Below are 22,564 nucleotides of genomic sequence, written 5' to 3' on the forward strand. Positions count from 1 at the left end.
GATGTTGATATTGTGAGGACAGAAGGAATTAGTAGATGGAAGACGCTTAGAACAGGGTTTAGGGGCCCCTGGGTGGCTCAGTGTTTGGGCGTCTTCCTTCAGCTCAGGTCATGATCCTGGGGTCCTGGGATTGAATCCCCGCAGGGAGTCTGCTTCGCCCTCTGCCTGTGTCTCTGCCTCTCTCTGTGTGTCTCTCATGAATAAAAGAAAAAAAAAAGAGAGAGAGAGAGAGAGAGAGAGAAAGAGAGAGCCAGCGTTTTTGGCACATGATGACATTAGCTCTCACTATGATTGGTAGAAGCCAACAATGAGAAAGAGATGGGCTCTTAAGTGAGTACTTTTTAAAGGGAAACAGGCTGAAGACAGAGGGTTGCTGGGCTGTGATTTGGTGAGTCAGGAAATACACATGCGCACAAATACACACACACTGTAATCTGTATGGGCTCATTTCACTTAAAATTTATGATCACAAATCTCAAACTGGGGTCCAACCTCCCCAACGATCCTATTATTTTTCACTAACAAGCTTTCTTTGCCAGTCTGAAACAGCCATCCTCTGCCTGGGGGGCACATTAGAATCATCTAGGGAGCTAAACTATAGCTAACTACAGGGTTAGTGATACTAACTGTAAACTAAACTGTGGTTGAAAACGATGTCGCTTTTCAACTAAACTATGGTCAAGACTACAGAGCCCAGGACCCACCCGAGACCCAGGACGTCACAACCACCACACGAGGGCGGGGGGCAGGGCTGTGAATCTCTTGCAGGTTCTGCAGGTGCCTCTTAACACGCAGCCAGGATGGAGAAATGTTCCTTTAAGGTGATCATTTGCTACCTTCTCCCTCCTCTAAACTCCCCTCCCCACCCCCCCTCCCCCCCCCACCCCCCCCACCCCCCCCACCCCCCGCCATCTTTGGGCTCTCAACTGATAAACTTGGCTTGATACTTCAGGGGGAAATTTGAAGCCATTCGAGGGAGACTTCTTATCTTCCCGCTGTCAACGCTGCTAAAGTGGCTGCATCCGGAGCCAAGTCTTCTTCCTTCTCTTCAACAGAGGAAGGTCCAGCCACTTCCAATAGCCCAAGTCCAGCTTCCCCACTCATGCATTGTCACAGAGCCTGGTCACTCCTCCCCCCTGCCTCTGCCCCCCTGCTCCTGCCATGTCCCTCTTTCTGCTCAGCATTTCTGTGAATCACTGCTGGTGGCATGCGGATATGCTCTGGTTTCTCTCAGCTTGGGGAACAGCCACCACCGCAATGAAACACACCCCATCTTAACTGCACATCTCACCCCTCCCCAGCTTCCACCCCTGTTACTGTGCTCAACAGGTGTCTATGCACCATGGGTGCCCAGCGTGATTCCTAACAGTCCAGGATGGGACACGACCAAGTGTCTGTTGATGGAAGACCACAAAAGCTTTTTTTAAAAATAAGATTTTATTTATTTATTCATGAGAGATGCAGAGAGAGAGAGACAGAGACATATACAGAGGGAGAAGCAGACTCCATGCAGGGAGCCTAATGTGGGACTTGATCCCAGGACCCCAGGATCATACCCTGAGCCGAAGGCAGGCACTCAACCACTGAGCCACCCAGGTGCCCAGACCACAAAAGGCATTTGACAGGTGCTTCCACATGGCTGAGCCTGGAGGATATTATGCTGAGTAAATTAGCCAGTCCCGAGAGGACCAATACTGTGTGGCCCCACTGTAAAATCCATAGAGACAGAATGAAGAAAGGTGGTTGCCTGGGGCTGGGGCAGAGGAAGGAATGGAGAGTTATTTACTTGGTACAGAATTTCAGTTTGGGGAAAACAAAAAGGACTCCAGGGATGGAGGGTGGTGACAGAACACTATGAATGCACATCTGGCCACTGAACAGTGCTCTTGAACATGGTTAAGATGGCATGTTGTATGTCATGCATATTCGCCGCAGTTACAAATCATAAGAGTAATAGTTGTGCACACCCGCTCTCCGCACTCTGATCTCCAGTGAGGTCCTCAACTCACAACCACACTGGCGCTGCTTCCCTGACCTGCTCTGGCCAAGGTCATGTTGACATACATGATTGCAGATGCAGTTCTCAGGAAGTGAGCTGCATGCTTCAGCGACGTGAAGCTCTCCCTCTGAGATGCCCTGCTTGTCTGGTTTCCATGACACCACGCTCTCCTGTTTTCTCCTCCTGATTGCCCCCTCAGTGTCAGGCCCTGGCATTTGGGGATGAAGGCCAAGGGTTCCTCAGTTGTCCCCTGGACCTTCTCTCTCCTAGTGGATACACTCCTTTCTCCAGGGGAACTCGTCTCGGTGTTTCCCTTCAACCCCAGACCAGTCAACCCCACTGCCTGCTTGACATCACCATCTCAGCGTTCTGAAGGCACCTCGCACTCAATGAGTTCACAAGAGCACACTAGAATGGCATCTGCCATTCGTCTCCACCTCAGCGAAGGTCAAGCTGTTCAGATCGGAGTGGCATGCCTCACTTCCTCATCCATATCTAATGCATCAGCAAATCCTCATCTCCCCTTCAAACTCGCATCTTGAATCGTTCCACTTGTCCCCATGCCCTCTGCCTCGTTGGTACCAGTTGACATCTTCTCTGAGCTGGGCTATGGTAGTAGTCTTCTCACCGCACCGGAGGCCTGATTCTTCTCCAACCTCATCTCAAGCCTCTCTGCTCCTTGCCCTCAACCTCTGAGCTCTAGCCACAGGTGTCATTTCAGCTTCTCAATTGTGCTTGCACTAAGGTTGGTTTGACTCTTTCCTGCCTCAGGGCTTTTGTGCACACACACACACACACACACATACATACACACAACATACATACTTCCTTCCGCTTTCCTCCTCCTCACCCCATGTCCATTTCCATGGCTGGCCCTTCTCATCCTTAAGACCGCTGCATAAATATCACTTCCTCAGAGAGCCGCACCTTCCTTGATCAGCCTAACTAAATAAACACCACCTTCTGTTGTCATCCATCCCTTATGTCTCGTTATCTTCTTAGAATTTGTCACCATTAGTAATTATTTATGTTTGTTAACTCCTTCTTATCTGTCACTGTCAATAAATCCCAAATCCCACGAGTATAAGCTCTGCATCTCCTTGATTCACCACTGTGTTCTAGAGACCCCCTGGTAGGGTCCACCTGGGACATGCACGGTACACTCGATAAATCCTTAGATGACAGATTGGGGTACGAGGTCCTCATGGGACACGATGTCTTAGCTGTAAAGCTTGGGTTTAGATTAAGACTTTTCTGGTCACCTTCTGGAAGTTTGCAACCCTGAATTTTCCCTATTTTTATTAACAAAAATTGAATTCTTTATTAATAGTCTGCTGAGCTCAAGCGATAGGAATGGGTGGATTATATTACCCTTCAGAGCAGGTTTTTAAGGATCAGAATTAAATATATATTGTGTGCTTTAAAGCAAGATTTTTGTTTAAAAAAATAAAAAACAAGTATGGATTTGGTATCTTTGTTTCCCAAATCCCTCACATCACCTTATCCTCATTCTTAGTTTAGGCAAAATCCTCTTGGGATTTGAGGCTTCTGTCAGCCTGACTTCAAAAATATTTGCAGCTGATATTTGAGTTACTGACTACAAACTTGTAGTGATTCTTTCTTGCAAAGGCTGCTTTTTAAAAAGTAGTTATGGAGAAAGTGGGCAGACATTAGCTCTTCTCTCCTTGCTTGTCTTTTGTCTCTTTGAAGAGAATAGGAGAGGAGGAACGAAGAGGGAGTGAGAGAGAGAGAGAGATGTGGCTTTTACATTGAGTATTAAAAAAAAAAAACTCAAGATCAGAAATGGCATCTGTCTCATTAGTAGATGGCATATTTCACATTATTCAGCCTGTGTTTCTGATCTCACATTCCGGTGGAGTATTTGCAACAAGGACTTCTGTATCCTGAACTGCATGCCATAATGCTTTACATAGAGGCTTCCAGAAGCTTCTTTGCCTTATCAAGTTCCCAGACATGCCTTGAGATCGCAGATTGCCTCAAATTCCCTGTTTTCAGAGCCATTTTCCAAAACAAGTCGTATCCTTTGCTTGAACAGGATTTTCTTTCTTTCTTTCTTTCTTTCTTTCTTTCTTTCTTTCTTTCTTTCTTTCTTTCTTTCTTTCGAATATTCTTACCAACGTTTAAACACAGCCTCTCAGCACATGTTTACACTGGTTTCATCCAGGATATTGATGCTGAGCACTCTCTGAGCCTCTAAAAAAGTCAGATGATGAGTTTTCTGGGCACCACCAACTGAGCCTGTCAGTTAGCAAGCCCAGATGGTGGGCATCGGCACGTTCTAGAACTGAGTAGGGAGGTTTGCAAGATTAGAAAGAAAAAGAAGAAGGATCAAAAAGGTAGAAAAGCATCCTGTTTGCTCCGGTTGTATTTGCTGCCGCTGCACAAGGGTTGTGGCTTCTCTGTGTTCATTTCTGGCAATTTATTCCTCCCGTCGTCTGTAGGAGGTTTCAAGTCTGCAAAGGGAGTCTGGCAAGACACTTCAGGTCTAGCTGAATAAGAATGCCAAAGGATCGCTCCAGAAGCGGGCAGATGCCTCCCTTGTGAGCTAGGGAGATAAAGGTGCCTAGCACCCATGGAGGATGGCGGGAGGTGGTGGCACCTGCTCAGAGCTGGAGCAAGAAGTCCAAATTGTGGCTTGGAGTTTGGCCACCAGCTAAGGGTCAGGCTGACTCTAATTGTGCTAATTATGGCCATGTGATGTTGTGTGCGCGCCTGCTTTGAAAGCGGGATGCTTAGATTTTTTTAATACAGATTTTATTTATTTATTCATGAGAGACACACAGAGAGAGGCAGAGACACAGGCAGAGGGAGAAGCAGGCTCCCCGTGGGGAGCCCGATGCGGAACTCGATCCCAGGACCCCGGGATCACGCCCTGAGCCCAAGGCAGATGCTCAACCTCTGAAAAACCCAGGTGCCCCGGGATGCTTAGATATTTAAAGTGGGCTCCAGTTTACCTGCTTTGTTCTCCAACCAGTTACCTACTGGATGTGTGTATGTGTGTGTGTGTGTGTGTGTGTGTGTGGTGGTGGTGGTGGTACCAGTAAGCAGCTCCAGTCATGAACCCTTTGAAAAGAATATGCAGACCTTTCAGCTTGAACACACGATGGGGTCACACTTGTGCCATTTGGTTCACAGGGTCCCAAACTCCTGAGAAACAGACGGGATCCTTTCTCTTCAGTTATGAAATGGCAACAGTTGAAATCATCAGACAGTAGCCTGTGGCAAAGTGGGGCAGAAAAATAAGTATTCTAGAAAGACAAGTTGGTTTTTTTTCTTTTCCTTCTGTAGGCTAATATGGTCCAGAATTTTAAAAAAGAGTGTCCTAGACAGACAAAAAGAGGCAGACAGACTTTTTGGACAACAGATGAGTGTAACAGATTTTAAGATACAAGATAATTCTCTGGGTAGTGGGCTTATAGGCAGTTTTTATTTTACATTAATTTTTTTAGTGCTTTGCAGCATTCCTTCTATGATCTGAATTTCGTTTTTGACTCTCTCCCCTTTTTTGTATATTTTTTTATTGGAGTTCAATTTGCCAACATATGGTATAACACCCAGTGCTCATCCCGTCAAATGCCCCCCTCAGGGCCTGTCACCCCGTCACCCCAACCCCCCGCCCACCTCCCCTTCCACTACCCCTTGTTCGTTGCCCAGGGTTAGGAGTCTCTCATGTTTTGTCACCCTCTCTAATTTTTCCCACCCATTTTCTCTCCTTTACCCTATAATCCTTTTCACTATTTTTTATATTCCCCGATGAGTGAAACCATATAATGATTGTCCTTCTCCGACTGACTTACTTCACTCAGCATAATACCCTCCAGTTCCAACCATGTCCCCCTTTTAAAAGAAAAGGGGTTAGAGATGGTTTAGTTCTCTATTGCTTTTAAATCACCATCTTGCGGGCACCTGGGTGGTTCAGTGGTTGAGCATCTGCCTTTGGCTCAGGGCATGCATGATCCTGGGGTCCTGGGATCGAGTCTTGCATCAGGCTCCCCGCAGAGAGCCTGCTTCTCCCTCTGCCTGTGTCTCTGCCTCTCTGTGTGTGTCTCTAATGAATAAATAAATAATATTCAAAAAAAATCACTGTCTTGCAAAGTAACCTTGGAATGAGAGGTGGAAGGTTCTCTCATGTCTAACACATGCAAAGACCAGCAGGTGTGTGCCATAACTACTTTCCTTGGATTTTTGTTCTCTACATATTGTTCACCTTGTCTCAGAGGGAATTGAGTGTTGCAAAAGCAGAAATGGGAAGTAAGAGAATGTCAGAGAAAGTAAGACAAAAGCAGGGGACGAGTAAAGGCAGGAACGAGGGTAAACCATACAGTGTGAACTGCCTACATGTTTGATCTGGTCATCCCAGCAGCCAGCCAGAGAAACAGAATCTTCTGGGGCATGCAATTCAGAATGTCTGTAGGATAGAATTATGTCCATCAGCCAAGAGAGATATGCTTATTGGTGTCAGGATCAAGCTAAATTCTCCCAGTGTTTTCCTGCAAGGGCATGTTGTGATGTAATAAACGAGATTATCTTAAATGATGAGTTTCACGGGGCTGATTCACGTAACCACCTTCAGTAGACGGAGGGTATCAGAGCTGAGCTGCTGTCAGTAAACGTATGTGGCCGCAGCATGACACTGTGCCGTGAGCTCCCTGCTGTCTGCTGATTCGGCCCAGATGCGGTTTCAAACACCAGGATGAGTCGATGGCTCATATATTTTCCCTCCAACTCTCCCCGGACATGGTTTCTTTCAAGCAAACTATTGATAAATATTGCATGGTAGTGAGAGACTACTACTTCTGGCAGTGCAGTTACTCGGCATCATGTAATAGGCAATGCATCCAAAAGTTTGCATCTTCTTGTGAAAACTTGGGATCCTGGCAAGGATGCTAGCCTCGTTTATAACAGCCCTGAGTCAAAGATGTGCCCACAGACTGTCCCCAGGGACATCCTTGTTTTCCACCTGTTCCACGCAGGTACAGGGGTGGGCGGCCAGAGCATCATGCTTGTATCTCACATAGCAGGGGACGAGGCCATTTCAGCCTGCAAAGTTTTGGGAACACATTCAGCCACGTCCTCGCCCCAGGCAAAGTAAAACTCTCAACACAGAGTTTCTGGTTTGAACATTGCCACATCATGGTACTTTTCAGGGATAAACAATTCAGAAAATGAATAAGATAAATTCCTCTGAGGGGCCTGGTGGTGAAGTCGGTTGAGTGTCGGACTCTTGATTTAGGTTCAGGTCATGATCCTAGGGTGATCAGATCAAGCCCTGAGGTGGGCTCTGAGCTCAGCAGGGAATCAGCTGGAGATTCTATCTCTCTCCCTCTGCTCCTCCCCTCACTCACTCTCTCAAATAAATAAATAAAATCTTTTTAAAAAAGATAATTTATATGAGATTTAGGTAAAATGGATAAGGATTAGGAACAACCTGCCAAAAATAATAACATTAGAAGGTGACTTATGTCAGGGGTTGGTAAATATTTTTTGTAAAGGGCCAAAGAGTTAATATTTAGGTTTTGCAGGCCTTTTGTCGTCTCTTACAACTACTCAAGTTTACCATTCCAGCATGAAAGAGGCATAGATAATATATACGTGAGTAATGTGGCTGCATTCTCATAAAACTTTATTTCTGAAAGAAGTAGTGGGTCAGATTTGGCCCGCAGACCATCGTTTGCCAACTCTGGATCTCTGTCATTCTTTCTGGCAAAGTACCTTTAAAAGACCAATTTTCCCATCAGGCAATTCCTAATTTAATAATCTAATAGATAAACAGTGTAAAAAATGTATTCAGTATAAAAAGGATAATCATCCTTCTCATCCCTGTATGGGTGAAAATACATGTGTACAGGTGATCTAGCTATAGACTGAGAGTAGTAACAGGACAAAATTCAAACCAACTTAACTGGAGATTTTTTTACTGACTCCTATAGTAATATTACAGTACGGTTTTTATATTTCCATCTGAACCAAGACTTTGTGTGAAACCCCAAGGCCTGACACTTAACTGATTTCTGCCCATAAGCCCATCAAATTCATATGTAGTCTATTAGTTTTCTGTATGGATTTCCTCACAGAACAGGAAGACACATTCCAGAGGTCATGATGGACTGGCCAAGAGTAGCATCCACCATTCTTCATATGAATCGTTGGCCTGGGAAACTCAAATCTACTACGGCTGCTCAAGTGAGAAGCTGGCTTAGCCTTTGGGTAAAATGTCCAGGAAAGGGATAGGTCTGTAACATGGGGTGGTAAAGAGCTGCCCTCCTGGAAGATGGGATTCACTTTCCCCCTGGTCCAGGCAGGTGGAATCTCACCTGGAGCGCTCATGAAGATCAAGCAGCTAGTGAGAAGCAGAGCCCATCTTGCAGAGTGGTCCCCACGCAGCCCTGGAAGCAAACACTTTTTCTGAATGAGCCGATTCTAAATTCTTTGTAAAACTCAGCTGTACAATGAGGAATCATCACCAGACTCTAACTAAAAAGGAGCCTGAGGTGAAACATCAGGGCAGTTGCCCGCATTTAGAAAGACAGGTGGGTGCCTGCTGTCATTCGGGATATAAGCATCCCTGGGTTACTTGCACCCTCAAATTGGACCACTTTATCTGATCTAGTTGCCAGATCTCTCTGCAAGCTTCTAGGTTTATTTGGTAACTATAAATTGCTGGTTCATCAGTTTGTTTCATTTGGTTTTTAAGGTGCAGAACTTTAAAAAAAATTTAAATATGATGAAGTCCCAGGGAGTTACTTCCACAGTGTTTTTTGGTAAGTCATAACACTCCCTAAGTTATTTTTAGCCACTTGATAGTATTTCCCAAAACCAGGCACTTCGAGCCACTGTCACAAAAAAAAAAATTATTGTAAATAGATGTTATTATATAAAAATAGACAGAATCTCTACAAAGAAGACAACAAATATTTACTAAGGCGCATAATAAAGGATTTAAATAAAGGGGGATGGGTCTATAGACCATGTCCCTGAATGGGAAGATTTTCAATTACCCTCTAAGTTAATCTATAAATATAATAATGCAATTCTAAGCTAAAATCTAAATTTGTTCATTTTAGGAAATACTAGTAACACATGAGACTTACCATGTACATACCTACACATGTGAAAAAGCAGATGGACATTTGCGCTGCTAGATCTTTAGCGATTTAAAAGAAAAATGTAATGATTTGGACGTGTGAGCGGTACCAGAAAAAGCAGCATGGATTCGCATGTGTGATGATTTGGGGTCGACAGGGAAAGCACCGAGACATAGACAGTTGTTGGGGGGCACAGGGGTGAGAGTAAAGAACATTCTGCACTTAGATGCACAGGGGGAGAATCTGGGGGCAGGGCAGGGACTTTCAGAAGCACCCAGCTGGGGTCCAAGTCCCAAGGAGATGCCCTCAGGCCACAGAACCCACTGCCAGCAGCCTGGTGGGGATCTGCCTTACCTGATCTAGCTCAGCTGTCCTTTTCTTTCCTATTCTTCTGTTGCTTGATATTTTGTAGGCTAGATCCCCAGTCAAAACCTTGATTTCGCCTCCTTGTATCAAACCACTTGGAAACCATGGCATCATTTCTGGCTGTGAGTTCACCCTACAGACCTCTCGCAGGGCAGCCCTTCCTCACTATCGTTGATCTAAATAGTCTGTGTGCTTAGCCGCTGCCAAACTCCTCGGCTTCCTTGGTGGGTAATTTATTCGGGGATAGGATTAAGATGTATTTGCATAAAAGTGAGGAAAGCCTGCATTAGGCTCAATAGTGAACCACTTTAAAATAAATTAAATTCTTATCTCGTGACATAACACACTATATTCCATGTATAGTGAAGATTAAAATGCCAGAAGTGAAACCCTAAAAGAACAGGAGACACGATATTTGTGTCCATCTTGAGCATGTCCAAGCACCGGGGCCCAGGGTCTTGCTCAACAACTGCTTTCCCAATGGTTAAGTTAATAAGTTGCCAGAGAGACAAAACTGTAGAGGAAAAATACAGATAAGCTTGACTACATTAGAATTTGATGTGAGTTGAAAAAAATGAAATGAAAAGACAAATGATTAAAAAAAAAAATCAGAGGGTGTGGGGCACCTGGCGGGCCCAGTCATGGAGCATGCGACTCTTGATCCCGGGGTTGTGAGTTTGAGCCCCACATTAGGTATAGAAATTACTTAAAAAATACAATATTCAGAGGCACCTGTGGGCTCAGGGGTTGAGTGTCTGGGGATCAAGTCCTGCATCGGGCTCCCCGAAGGGAGTGTGCTTCTCCCTCTGCCTGTGTCTCTGACTCTCTCTTTGTGTCTCCCATGAGCAAAGAAATAAAATCTTAAAAAAAAATTAAAACCATTGAAGTGGAATTAACTTTAATATCTGACCACAGGAAAGTGGTTAACGAAACAAGTTTACCAATGACAATAATGACACCTCTGTATGGCTGAGTGCTCAGCTACCATTTAGGATCAGCACAGAAGCCTTGGTGATTGACTTTGACAAATAGTCACAGTACTGTATCCGTGCAAAATCAGGACAGCTTATGCAGCATTATCCCATTTTTTTCTGGAGGGGGTAAAAATACACGTCTTTCTTTCATTCTTTTTTATTTTCTCACCTTCCAACAATTGCATGCATCCATTGTATAGTTTTTAGAGAATTAGAGGCAGTCACAACCTGAGCCGTTTTCAGAGGGGAGACGGAGATGCTCCTAGAGATTTCAGGAGCCTGTAACTGAGCACGCAAGTACACAGCTGCCTTCAGGCCCTCCTGCTTTATCACACTTGACGGGACAGTCTCAGCACACCGTAGTAGAAGGTCCAGCCCCATCCCTGGCGTGTCTGTTGTCAAGGCCAGTCATTTATTTAAGATGTTCTTTGCTGAAGGCTTCCCATACTCAGGAGGCAAAGAAGCCATGTGAGGATTTCTCGCAAACAAAGCGAGGATGCTTTTCATGGCAAGGGAGCTGAACTCTGATGACGGCAGACTTTTCTCAGCCTAACAAGGGAACCTGCTTCACGGTGGAATTGGACGCCAGGTGGGGAATTTATTAATTATCCTTTCTACCCCCCTGGGGGTATATCAGCTGGTGGCTGTTATTTGACTGCGTTCTTCGTACGGTCAGGATTCCCAGGAGACCAGCGAAGCCTTTTCAGTTGTCTTAGTAACTGATGTGAGTAGCATGTGCCGGTGACAAGATCGGCCGTGAAGCACCAGTGAACAAGCAGCAGCTCATATCTGGTTAGTGAGGGTTAAGACGGTGGCGGTACAGCCAGAGGTGTGGGTTCACCAGCCTTTGTCTTGGCCAGTAGGCAAGGCACTGCCCTGCGCCTCGGTTTTCTCGTCTCTGAAAGGGGGATAATGCAAGTTCTTCCCTCTCCCCTTCCCCATGGCACATATATCCCAACTGTCAGCCCACAGTAATTTCCAGGGTATTATCTGAACTATCAGAGGGATTAATACTCCACTGGGCATGCAGTACCTGCAAATGGGTGTGTTGGTACAGGTGACTGGCCTTTCTGGAAGAAGCAGAGGACAGGACGCAGCATCTCTTCCTCGCCTTTTGCTTAGAGCCCCGGGGCACCCTCTTAGGGATCCGAGAGATTGCATGAGAGACAGCATTTTGGGTTGTAGTTGTCATCTCAGCAGAGCTGTCTTCTCTCCTTGAGGCGTGGAGGTCAAGTGCCAGCAGGAAGGAGTCCCCCAATGAAGAAATGGGATCAAGTATTTACCGCTCCTCCTTACATCTTCTACGTGGCCCTCTTTGCTCATGAAACATGAGCACCGTAAATTGTGGACACCTCAGTTTGCAAGGAATCTGAGAGATGGTTCAGCTTCCCTGACTTCCCACCTGCATTTCCACAGTACGTTCCTTAGTCCCTTGGCTGTAATTAAGTGCCATCGACCAAGTGGCTTACAAACAGCAGAGATTTGCTTCTCACGGCTCTGGAGGCTGGGAGTGCAAGACCACCGAAAGCACAGTCGGGTCCTGGTGTGAGCCCCCTCCCTGGGTGCAGGTTGCCAACTTCTCCTTGTCTGTCTCCTGACAGAAAGTGGGCTATGGGCTCCCTGGGGTCTCCTTTAGTGAGTCACTAATCTCATTTATGAGGGTCCACCCTCATGACCTCATCGCCTTCCAAAGGTCCCTCCTTTATGTACCATCACACTGGGGGGTAGGAATCCAACAAGTGCATTTCGAGGGGATGCCAACTTTAGCACCCAACATGTCCAAACTGGTTTTCTTTCTAGTCTTCCCCACTGATCAGTCCTTAGGAAATAAAGCTTTTGTCATCTCACCCTCCTGTCTGGGAATCAACAGCTTTTCAGGGAGTCTCCCATCTGCCATTAAAAACTGTCCTGACCTGGGGCACCTGGGTGGCTCAGTGGTTGAGCATCTGCCTTGGACTCAGTGGGTGAGCATCTATCTGCCTTTGGCTCAGGGTGTGATCCTGGGCTTCTGGGATCGAGTCCCACATCGGGTTCCCCACAGGGAGCCTGCTTCTCCCTCTGCCTGTGTCTCTGCCTCTCTCTGTCTCTCGTGAATAAATAAGTAAAATCTTTTTTTAATAAATGTAAAAACTGCCCTAATCTCATTCCAGCCACCTGTATCGCTGCCTTCCCCAGCGCTCATTCTCCGTCTGATCTGAACCATCTGTGCTGCCAGCCCCTCCCCCACTGATTGACCTCAACCCTCCTTTACATGCAAGAAGTGCCTTTCTCTGATTTTCCATCCTCCCAGTCCAAAATCACATCTCTTTTAGAACCTGTTTAAGATGTACCTTCCTTATGAAGCCTTCCCTAATTATACTCTATGAAAATCTTCCAGATATTTTGTGTACCCTCTGCAATCATACATGTATTATCTCATTCGGAAACATTTATTGGGCACCTACTGTCCACAACTAAGGTTGTCTTAGTGTCAGATCTGCCTTCACATCTCCCTGGGTGCCCAGCACAGTGGACCCATTCATCCATCCAGTAGATGGTTATTGAGTGAAAGCTCTATGTTTGTTAACTTGGGAGATATGAAGATGAATGGTCTATTGCTTGCCATCACGAGGACCCAGTGTGTTATAAGATACTAGGCGTGTACCTGTGTCTTGGATAACACAACGTAGAAAGCAGTAAAGCCCCACCCCCCACCCCCAAGAAACTACAGAGTGTAGGAAAGTTCACAGTGGGGACGATCGCTGGCAGCTGAGGGGTTGGCGAAGGCTGCAGGGAGGGGGGTCATCTTTCAGCTGGTCTTCAGGATGGATAAGAACCGAGCAAGTTGCCAACAGGGAGAAGGAATCAGAGTTCTGGGATTCCAACCGGTTGGAACTCAGTGGAGAGCCCAGCAAGAGGCTGTGTGCAGGGACTATTCTAGGAAGGTCCTGGGCAGGAAAGTAGGCGTGAGACAGCAGAGGACCGCTAGCCTACAATGTTCTCTAGAGGGTTATGACTCATTGCCTGGAAGCAGGGCTCTGCACGATGGTCCCCAGCAGGAGTGCACTCCCTGCCTGAACGCCAGGTCTCCTGTGTCCCCAGCAGTGTGGCTGGCTTCTGCGGAGTTACACGCACTGATTGGATGGTGGCTTTTTTGGTGAACGAGAGAAGGGCTGCAATGGGAAGCCAGAAGGTTGCCATCGCTGGGGAAAGGCGAGGGCAAGGAAGGGCTGCGTTGCTCTCGGCTGAGTCGGGGACAGCCTTCCTAGAGCCACATGGGGCAGGTGTAAGGACAGGTCCTGTAGATCAGAAATTGCGTGAGATTTGTCTCGTAAGTATCAGCCATTCATTACCAGTGTGTAAATCCAAAGAACCAAGATTCCCCCTAGAAACTCAATCTCACTTTGATGGCTGTAGAAGAGTTCGTATTTGCACATTCTAGCAAAATGGCACCGTGTTTGGAGCCTTTACACGTGGATTTGAATCCAGGTTCAGCCACTTACTTTCTGTGAAATCTTGGGCAACCGAGTGTAATCTATAAAATGTAAATGACCTCACAGAATTTTTGTGAGGTTTCAGGGCCATGATACTTGTAAATTACTTAGCATACTAAGTGTCTAACACAAGAAATAGTAGCAGACAGGAAAAAAAAATTATCTTTGCCCAAACACAGAAAAACTCCATTTGTGTTGAGATAGCAATGCACGTGGTTCCTAGGGCCAGGTACCGGGCTTAGAGTGTCTTCCTGTGGGTATTGTAATGTCCAGAACAAATGTGAAGGTTAAAAATGGACCCAGATCACCAAAAAAAAAAAATCCACTTCTTAAAGAAAAATATGATACTATGTCAGATATACTCATGGCTCATAGTAGTTACAGGATGGATACAGATCCTCTGGTAACCTACTTTTCATTTAGGATATTTTGGGGTTTCCCAAAAGACTGCATGCCCTCTAAATACCAATCGTCCTTCTGTTCTAGTTATTTCAACTAGAGTCACCTTTTGGGATATTGGGCTACTTTGTGTCACCTGGTAGATGGGTTAGGTGCATAGACCAAGCACTACTGGAGGGCAGTTGTAGGAAGGGGTGCCTGTGGGTGGGGGCGAGGAGAGTCTGGGATTTGCCAGAGACTCTCACCACACATCCCTTTCTGAGGGAACATCAGAGGTCTGAAACCTCTTTTTTTTTTTTATTTATTGATGAGAGATACAGAGAGAGAGGCAGAGACACAGGCAGAGGGAGAAGCAGGCTCCCTGCGGGGAGCCTGATGTGGGACTCGATCCCAGGACCCCAGGATCACTGACCTGAGCCAAAGGCAGATGCTCAACCACTGAGCCACGCAGGTGCCCCAAGTCTGAAACCTCTTTAAAGAACACACCTGATGTGCCAGCTTGGCCCACTGTCAGAGGCCAAGGCTACCCCACCATCTCCCAGATCCCCCCCATCACATCCCTAGCACTTATATCTCATCCCACTCCCAGGTATTTCCAGGGCATTCCAAGGTCGACTTTCCACGGGTATGATTTAAAATAGCTCTCAGGGATTTGCTTGAGTCATTATTGCCAGGAGTATGATTAGTCCCCTGAAACAGAAGGGACAGTAAATACTCCTCTTGTGGTGATTACAATAACCACCAGCAGAACAAACACAACTCGGGTGCCTCCAGGCTCAAGTGAGCCGAAGCTGTCCTGAAGAAGTGGATCACGGCAGGTGGCAGGCAGCTCTCCTAGGGAAACCTAAAGTTTGTCCTTTTAAGTGAAGCTGGGAGAAGACATGTTGTTTTCCTGTGTGGGCATGACAACTCAGGCTGACTTGAAAATTAAAATCCCTGCTCGAAGTGGGGAGGTGTTCACACAAAGCCAGACTCCCAGGTGTAGGACCCAGGGGACCCTGTGCCAAAGCTTCTGAAGCAACGGAAGATGGAGACATGGAGGAGGAGTGTAAATGGAGAGGAGCACAAGAATCTATGACCTCACAATGTCATTGGCAACTGGCCAGGAAGCCTGGGAGTAGTACCACCTTCTGACACCATGAATCACAGGCCTGCCCTCCTACTTTAACCTCTTCATACCACCAAGATTAAAAGAATGATGTTGCATTAGAAGGGCAACTAATCCTCAAGAAGTGAAAGCATGGGCTGGATTTGAGGTAGGGAAGCAGGGGTGTCTTACTCCACACACACTTAACACTGAGACACATCTAAAATATTACAACCCTCAAACCTGGCCATAGGCCCAGAAAATCTGCCACTCTGAGCATGAAGGAGAGGGTGAAAAACAAGAACATAGAAAGTAGGACAGGCAATCAAGTATCATCACCATGGCCTCTTGCCCATTTTCTTCTGCCTCAAGACTTGATTCATTTACTCATCCATTCATCATCCAGAAAAAAAAAAAAAAAAAGAAAAGAAAAAAGAAAACCTGCACAAGTGCCTCCAAGGAGCCCAGCCCAGAGAGAATTTGGTGAAGGTAAACACGAAAGACGTGTGATTGATCCCCACCTCCAGAAATTTCCAATGTATTCATAGTTGGGGAGAAGCGCCTCCCACACAGAAGTGTTCAGTCATCTTTGAAAAAGTGAATGAAAGAGAAGGGAAAAGGCAAAATTACATGTGATGGAGCAAATGGTGATGGTAATAAATTTATCAGTTATCAGAAGGGCAAGGATCTCACTCATGGAAGGGCCTGAGGATGACTTTGGGAAGATGACACTAGCATTTTATCTTCAAGGATTGGAAGGGTTTGAAGGGAGGTAAGGAGAGGGAGACCAGTCCCGGTGGAAGATGTTTCTGAGCAGAGCACTGAAGTGGTGATGGGTGCTGGGGACAGCACGTAAGCGGTCCTAGACCACACACGCCTTTGAAAATGCAGTGACATGGGACAGCATTCCTCAGGGGGGAGGATCCCCAATTCCAGCTGCAGAAGTATCACCTGGATGCTTTTGAAATGCTAATTCCTGGAACTGGTCTTAGATCAACTAAATCATAATTCATGGGGTGGGGAGAAGGGCCCAGAAGTTTTTAATGAATTCCTTGGGTGAATCTTTAGGACATTCTTTTAAAAAATATGCTCCAGAGGCATCTAAGTTTTAACCTATTGGTAGTTTGTGATATTTGCATGCTAATGGCAAGGGTGACATTAGCATTTAAGAATGATTCATCTGGCTGGAGTGTACAAAGCGGACCCCCCAGGACCCGAGACTGGAACCTGGAAGGAAATCAGGAGGTTATCCTAGCAATTCCAGCATGTGGCGATGGGACCCAAGACCTGAGAATCTATAACCAATGTGCGTGTTACCTCTGTTTTATTTCAAGATCCCCATGGATGGAGCCATCGCTTATGACTTTGGGTATTATCAGTCCTCTACAAACCTTTCTGTGACTCACTGCGACAGAAGTTCCTTTTGCTACATCTGCCACTGAATTGTCCCCAAGGAGGTCCAACACCTTATCATCCTTCTCTTCCCCTGACTCCCCTTCCAGACACACACACACACACACACACACACACACGAGCGAACACACAGGCACGAGTGTGTGTGCACACATACATGCCCTCGATTTATTGATTCCGCAGAGGAAACTGGCCAAGTCCCCTTGCTGTTAAACCAGTCCGCAGTGTGAGGACACCCACTGTCAGCAACAGCACCTTCATGGCTGCAGAGGTGAGGGGGGACGATCTGACTCTAAGAGGCCAGTTAACTGCCCATGGTCCACATGCCCACAGCAGGTGGGGAGTGGAGGGCCCCGCCCTACTTCTCTGCTCCCTTCCAGCAGCCTTGGCACCCAGATGGAGATTGTTTTGTCACTTTATAGTCTTGTCAGCGCATCGATCGATGAGTCCTGAGCGCTAATTAATTGTTATGTTATCCAGCTCAATCCATCAGGAGGCTGATGGACCTGACTGGGCACTGTGCCAAGGCCCAGGACTCCCTGAAGGGAGAGGGGGAGGGGGAGACAGGTGATTGAGGGAGAGGAGATGCAATCCGTTGATAAGTCCAGGGAGAGACAGGGATGCCAAATCTAGCAGACCGTGTGCACCTTGCCGTGGAGAGGAGCTCCAGGCAAAATCTCGGGATCATTAGCCTTCCTATTCTTTGTACATCATGAGTTCTGTCTTCCTTCTGCATCAATACCTAGCTACCCACACACCCCAAAACTCCATCCATTACCTAGAACACCATCTGCCTCCAAAGACCATCTTTTAAAATAAAGAATATTTTATTTATTTATTTATTTGAGAGAGAGAAAGAGCCAGCACACAAGCAGGGGGAGCAGCAGATAGAGGGAGAGGGAGAAGCAGACTCTTTGCTGAGCAGGGAGCCTGATGCGAGACTTGATCCCAGGACCCTGGGATCATGACCTGAGCTGAAGGGAGATCCTTAACAGACTGAGCCACCCAAGTGCCCCTGAAAGACCATCTTCAGAATGAACTTAAAGCATTTGTCAGAGTGAGTTAATAAGTCTATGCTGGAAAGTTTTTCTATTTGACCCTCCATATCGACTCCATACCCTAGTCAGTCTTCTGGGTGCTAGCCTTTATGGATTGCTTTGTAGGGCTATCTTGCTCCATGGATGTCAGTTGGCTTTAGTAAATGGGGAGTACTGGAAAGATAAAAGAATGGAAGAGAATGACAATGGGGTACCTGTTTCCTACACTACCTCTTGGTACATTCATGGGCCCTTGACTGTAGCTCTCAACCAAAGCTCAGGGAGCCCTGTCCACACAACTTCCCTCCCACTTCGGGTTCCAGAGCCACTGCCCTATTTCACTACTCAGACCCACTTTGAATAAAGCCCCTCACTTTTCCTCATCCAAGGTACCACACTATTCCTTATGGGTTCCCTAGTGTTCTGCTCATATCTTTGCAAATAGTCCTTTATTAAAGTCCCCCTAAATACCCAACTGGATGTGTATCTGTTTCCTGTCTGTACCCTAACTGTGTTAGGTGAAAAAAAATTCTCCATGTCAAGTAATTAATAAGATGGATGATTTATGACTAGACTTTTCATCTCCCTTTGTCATGCCTGGTGAATATCCAAAAGGAAAGATGCAGTCTGTAAGATCCAAAGCTGCTTTGATCCAGAACCATTCTCCATTCTCTCCCCACCCCCAGAATTCAGAGGATGTATTTCAGGAAAGCCTGATACACACTGACAGCCAAGTGCAGCCAGCAAAGAGGGGCAGAGCAACCAGAAAATCACAGCTCCTTGGAACCTCTGCTGGAGAACACAAGAGTTTTTAAATAATGTGAAAGCTTTCTGATAATGATATGTCATGAAAAAAATAAAGCCTATGACCTAGTCCTTTCTCTGCCACCAATTTCATGACACTGGGCAGATCACTTCACTTCTCTGGGCCTCTTGTGTCACCTGTAAAATGAAGTAGCCAAATTTGATCCATTGATTTTTACACTTTTAAAGACTGCAACTGTTCAAGTGAAATTGTAGGTAGAAGACCAATATAGAAGACAGATGGAAACCATGCTGCTCTGGATGAGGCAAGGGTCGAGGGTAGGGGAGTAGTGATGGGTAGGCAGTGCTAAAACACCACCCACTAGGCTCTATTCTTTTTTTTTTTTTAAGATTTTTATTTATTTGAGAGCGAGAGGGAGCATAAGCAGGGGGCAGAGGGAGAGGGAGAAGCAGACTCCCCGCTGAGTCGGGAACCTGATGCAGGGCTTGATCCCAGGACCCCAAGATAATGACCTGAGTTGAAGACAGTTGCTTAACCAACTGAGCCACTCAGGTACCCTTAGACTCTATTTTTAAACAGGAGCCCTTGAGGTGCCTCCAAGGAATCCACAAGATTTTCGGGAGCCAGTTTTGGGAACACTGTCATGGAGGTACTCAGTGGGTGCCAGCTCTGATGCGAACACAAGATGGTCTTCACATGGAATCACCATTGCCCAGTCCCCACCCAGTGGAGGTGGAGAGCCATTGAGCTTGCACTCAAGGCAAAGCTAGCAAAAAGCCCCCTGTGGAATCTTTCTCTATTTCCGATAATGTCTCAGCTAATAACAAGTAATTCCCTTTATCCCAAGGTAAAGGAACTTTGGAACCTATTAAGTGCTCCTAGGATGTGTCTTCTATACCAAAAAATGAGTTTTTCCAGCCAATATTCTAATTATTAAAGTGTGTGAGTGTGTATGAAATCTGGACACAGGTCTCACTTTCCCTGGATACAAAATGTTTAGTCTAAAATGTGTTTGGGATTTTACTAATACTGAAAGACTCTAAAGCATCTTCATGCTCCCAAGAGACTGAGGACCCAGTCAGACTCCCCTTTCCTCCTGATCTCCATCCTGGCATCTCTTTGAGCACTGAGGTCTTAGGCTACTTGAGAGACTACATCAGCCTGGCTGAGAAACAGGGAGTTGGGGAGAGTATGTCAAGCATCTAGGGGAAGCTGGCCGTGGCCCGTTGAGACCATTAACAAATCCTGTCCCCATAAAGTAACTATGAAGCTGGACAGAACTGATAAAAGCAGCCATTTCAGGGGCATCTGGGTGGCTCAGGGGTTGAGCATCTGCCTTCGGCTCAGGGAGTGATCCCGGGGTTCTGGGATCAAGTCCTGCATCTGGCTCCCTGCAAGGAGCCTGCTTCTCCCTCTGCCTGTGTCTCTGCCTCTCTCTGTGTCTCTCATGAATAAATAAATAAAATCTTTTTAAAAAAAAGCCATTTCAGTACTCTGGACAATCAAAAAGCTTACAACATCTGAAAAGCATTTGTGCTTGAAAAACTGATGAACTTACGGTAGGAGTGAAGAGTTTATGACAGTCTTGGGATTCTCCTGGCCTCCCCCCAGATCAGACTGCACAGATTTCACCAAGATGGAGACGGCTGTGAGTATTGGCACCTGTGCTACTGTCAGGTCAAAAGGGACTCACTGGATTTGGGGTGTTGGGTGACACCCCAGCCCTCCCTACAAAAGAGAACCAATACAATTAATGGCTGACTCTCATCTAAAGTAATGGAGGCCAGAGGTAGTTGGGAAGTCCCATTCAAAGTGCTGAAAACACCTGTCAGCCAAGAAGTCTATAATAGCAAAATTAACCTTCAAAAATGAAGGTGCAATGAAGACATTCTCAGGTAAGCAAAGATGAAGAAAATTCTCTGATAGCACATCTGACTGACAAGAAATGCTGAAGAAAAAAATAAATAAATAAATGCTGAAGAAACTTAACAGCCTGAAAAAAAAGTATATACTAGACAGTAATTCAAATTCACTGGAAGAAATGAAAAACACCAGAAATGATAAATGCATTATTAATGTGATAAACTCCATACATATTTTTCTCATTTCTTCTCTTAACTTTTTGAAAAGATATAGAATTTTGTATATCAATAACTTGAATACTAATCATTGGGTATAACATATACACATATATATGGAGGAATGTCAGAAACTCTCACTATCCTACCTGAAGTTCGGCAGTTCTTAAATACAAGTGCTTCTCAGATTGTTGTATACTTTTTGGTCAATTTTCAGAGTATTGGATAGATAGATGATAGATGATAGATAGATAGATAGATAGATAGATAGATAGATAGATAGATGATAGATAGATATAGAGAGATAATATATATGACAATGACAGTATAAGGGAGGGTGATTCATTGGAGCAATATTGGGGCAAAGTTCCCATATGCTTTTGGGAGTAAATTAGTCCTGAAGATTGTAATAAGTGAAGGAGCATATTGTAACCCCTAGAGCAATAGCTAAGAAAACAACTTTTAAAATATAGTAAAATTGTCAAAGGAATTTAAGTGACACCATATAAATAGACATACCATGCTCATGGATGGAAAGATCAGCAGAGTGAGCCTATCAATTCTCCCAAAATAATATACATATTTAACAAAATTCTTATCAATGTCCTCACAAGAGTCTTTGTAGGTATAGCCAGTATTATTCTAAAATTTATATGGAAACATATTATTCTAAAATTTATATGGAAACATAAAGGAGCTAGAATAGATAAAATAACTGTTAAAAGGAGAACTAAGCTGGAAGGGATCAGTCTACTCAATTTCAAGAAATATACAGCTACATTGATCTAGACTATTTGTATTCATAGAGAATATAGTCAATGGCATTGTGATAGTGTTGTATGGTGACAGATGGGAGCTATGCTTGCAGTGAGCACAGCATAACATATAGAGTTGTCAAATCACTATGTTGTACACCTGAAACTAATGTACCATTATGTGTCAACTATGCTTCAATAAAAACAAAAGACTGTTCCTGAAAATGAAAACAAAGAGATAGTTTAGTATTGGCAGAGAAAGGACATGTAGATCAATGAAACAGAATAGAAAACCTAGACATGGACTCAAACAAATATATCCAACTGGGTTTTTTTTTTTTTTTTGACACATATCCAAAAGCAACTAAATGGAGGAGAGAGCCTTTTCAAGAAATGACGCCAAAGTAATTGGCCATTAGAAAGAAAAGAAGAAAAAAAAAAAGAAAGAAAGAAAAGAAGAGGGGAAAAAAAAGTCCTCGACTTAAACCTAAATCTCACACTTTGTATAAAAAATTAACTCAAAATGGAGCACCTGGGTGGCTCAGTTGGTTAAGCATCAGACTCTTGATTTCAGCTCAGGTCGTGATGTCAAGGTCATGAGATCAAGCCCTGTGTCAGGCTCTGTGTGGACACGGAGTCGGCTAGGATTCTCTCACCCCCTCTCCCTTTGCCCCTCCCTGCCAACTCTCTCTTTCTTAAAATAAGTAAGTAAATAAATAAATAATAATAACTCAAAGTGGATCACAGACTTAAATGTAAAACATAAAACATCTAGAGGGAAAAAAACAGAAGAAAATAAAAAATCTTCAGGACCTAGGGCTTGGAAAAGAGATTTAGACTTGACACTGAAAGCACAATCTCTAAAAGAAAAAAAAACCTGATAAATTAGATTTCATCAAAATTAAAACTTTTGTTCTGCAAAAGATTGTTAAAAAGGATGACATAGTTTGTCTTAGCTATGGGCTGGGAGGCGATATTTACAAGCCACATATCCTACCAGTAATGATTATCTAGGATATAAAAAGAAGTCTCCACATTTAATAGGAAAAATGTAAACAATCTGATTAGAAATGGGCAAAAGTAATCAAGAGACATTTCACTGAAGAAGATG

At 45.0% G+C, this 22,564-nt stretch overlaps 1 protein-coding gene and 1 long non-coding RNA gene across 3 annotated transcripts in view; both read left to right on the forward strand.

Annotated features, from left to right (window-relative positions):
* SHISA6 (shisa family member 6) overlaps window positions 1–22,564 on the forward strand; it is a 277,765-nt gene that overhangs the window by 241,093 nt on the left and 14,108 nt on the right. The gene's annotated exons all lie outside the window — the stretch shown is intronic.
* On the forward strand, window positions 15,419–19,584 carry LOC125755117 (uncharacterized). Its single transcript, XR_007410762.1, has 2 exons — window positions 15,419–17,088; window positions 18,541–19,584. It is a non-coding gene; the product is annotated as an uncharacterized LOC125755117 (long non-coding RNA).

This window comes from Canis lupus, chromosome 5, assembly GCF_003254725.2.
Source record: "Canis lupus dingo isolate Sandy chromosome 5, ASM325472v2, whole genome shotgun sequence".
NCBI lineage: Eukaryota > Metazoa > Chordata > Mammalia > Carnivora > Canidae > Canis > Canis lupus.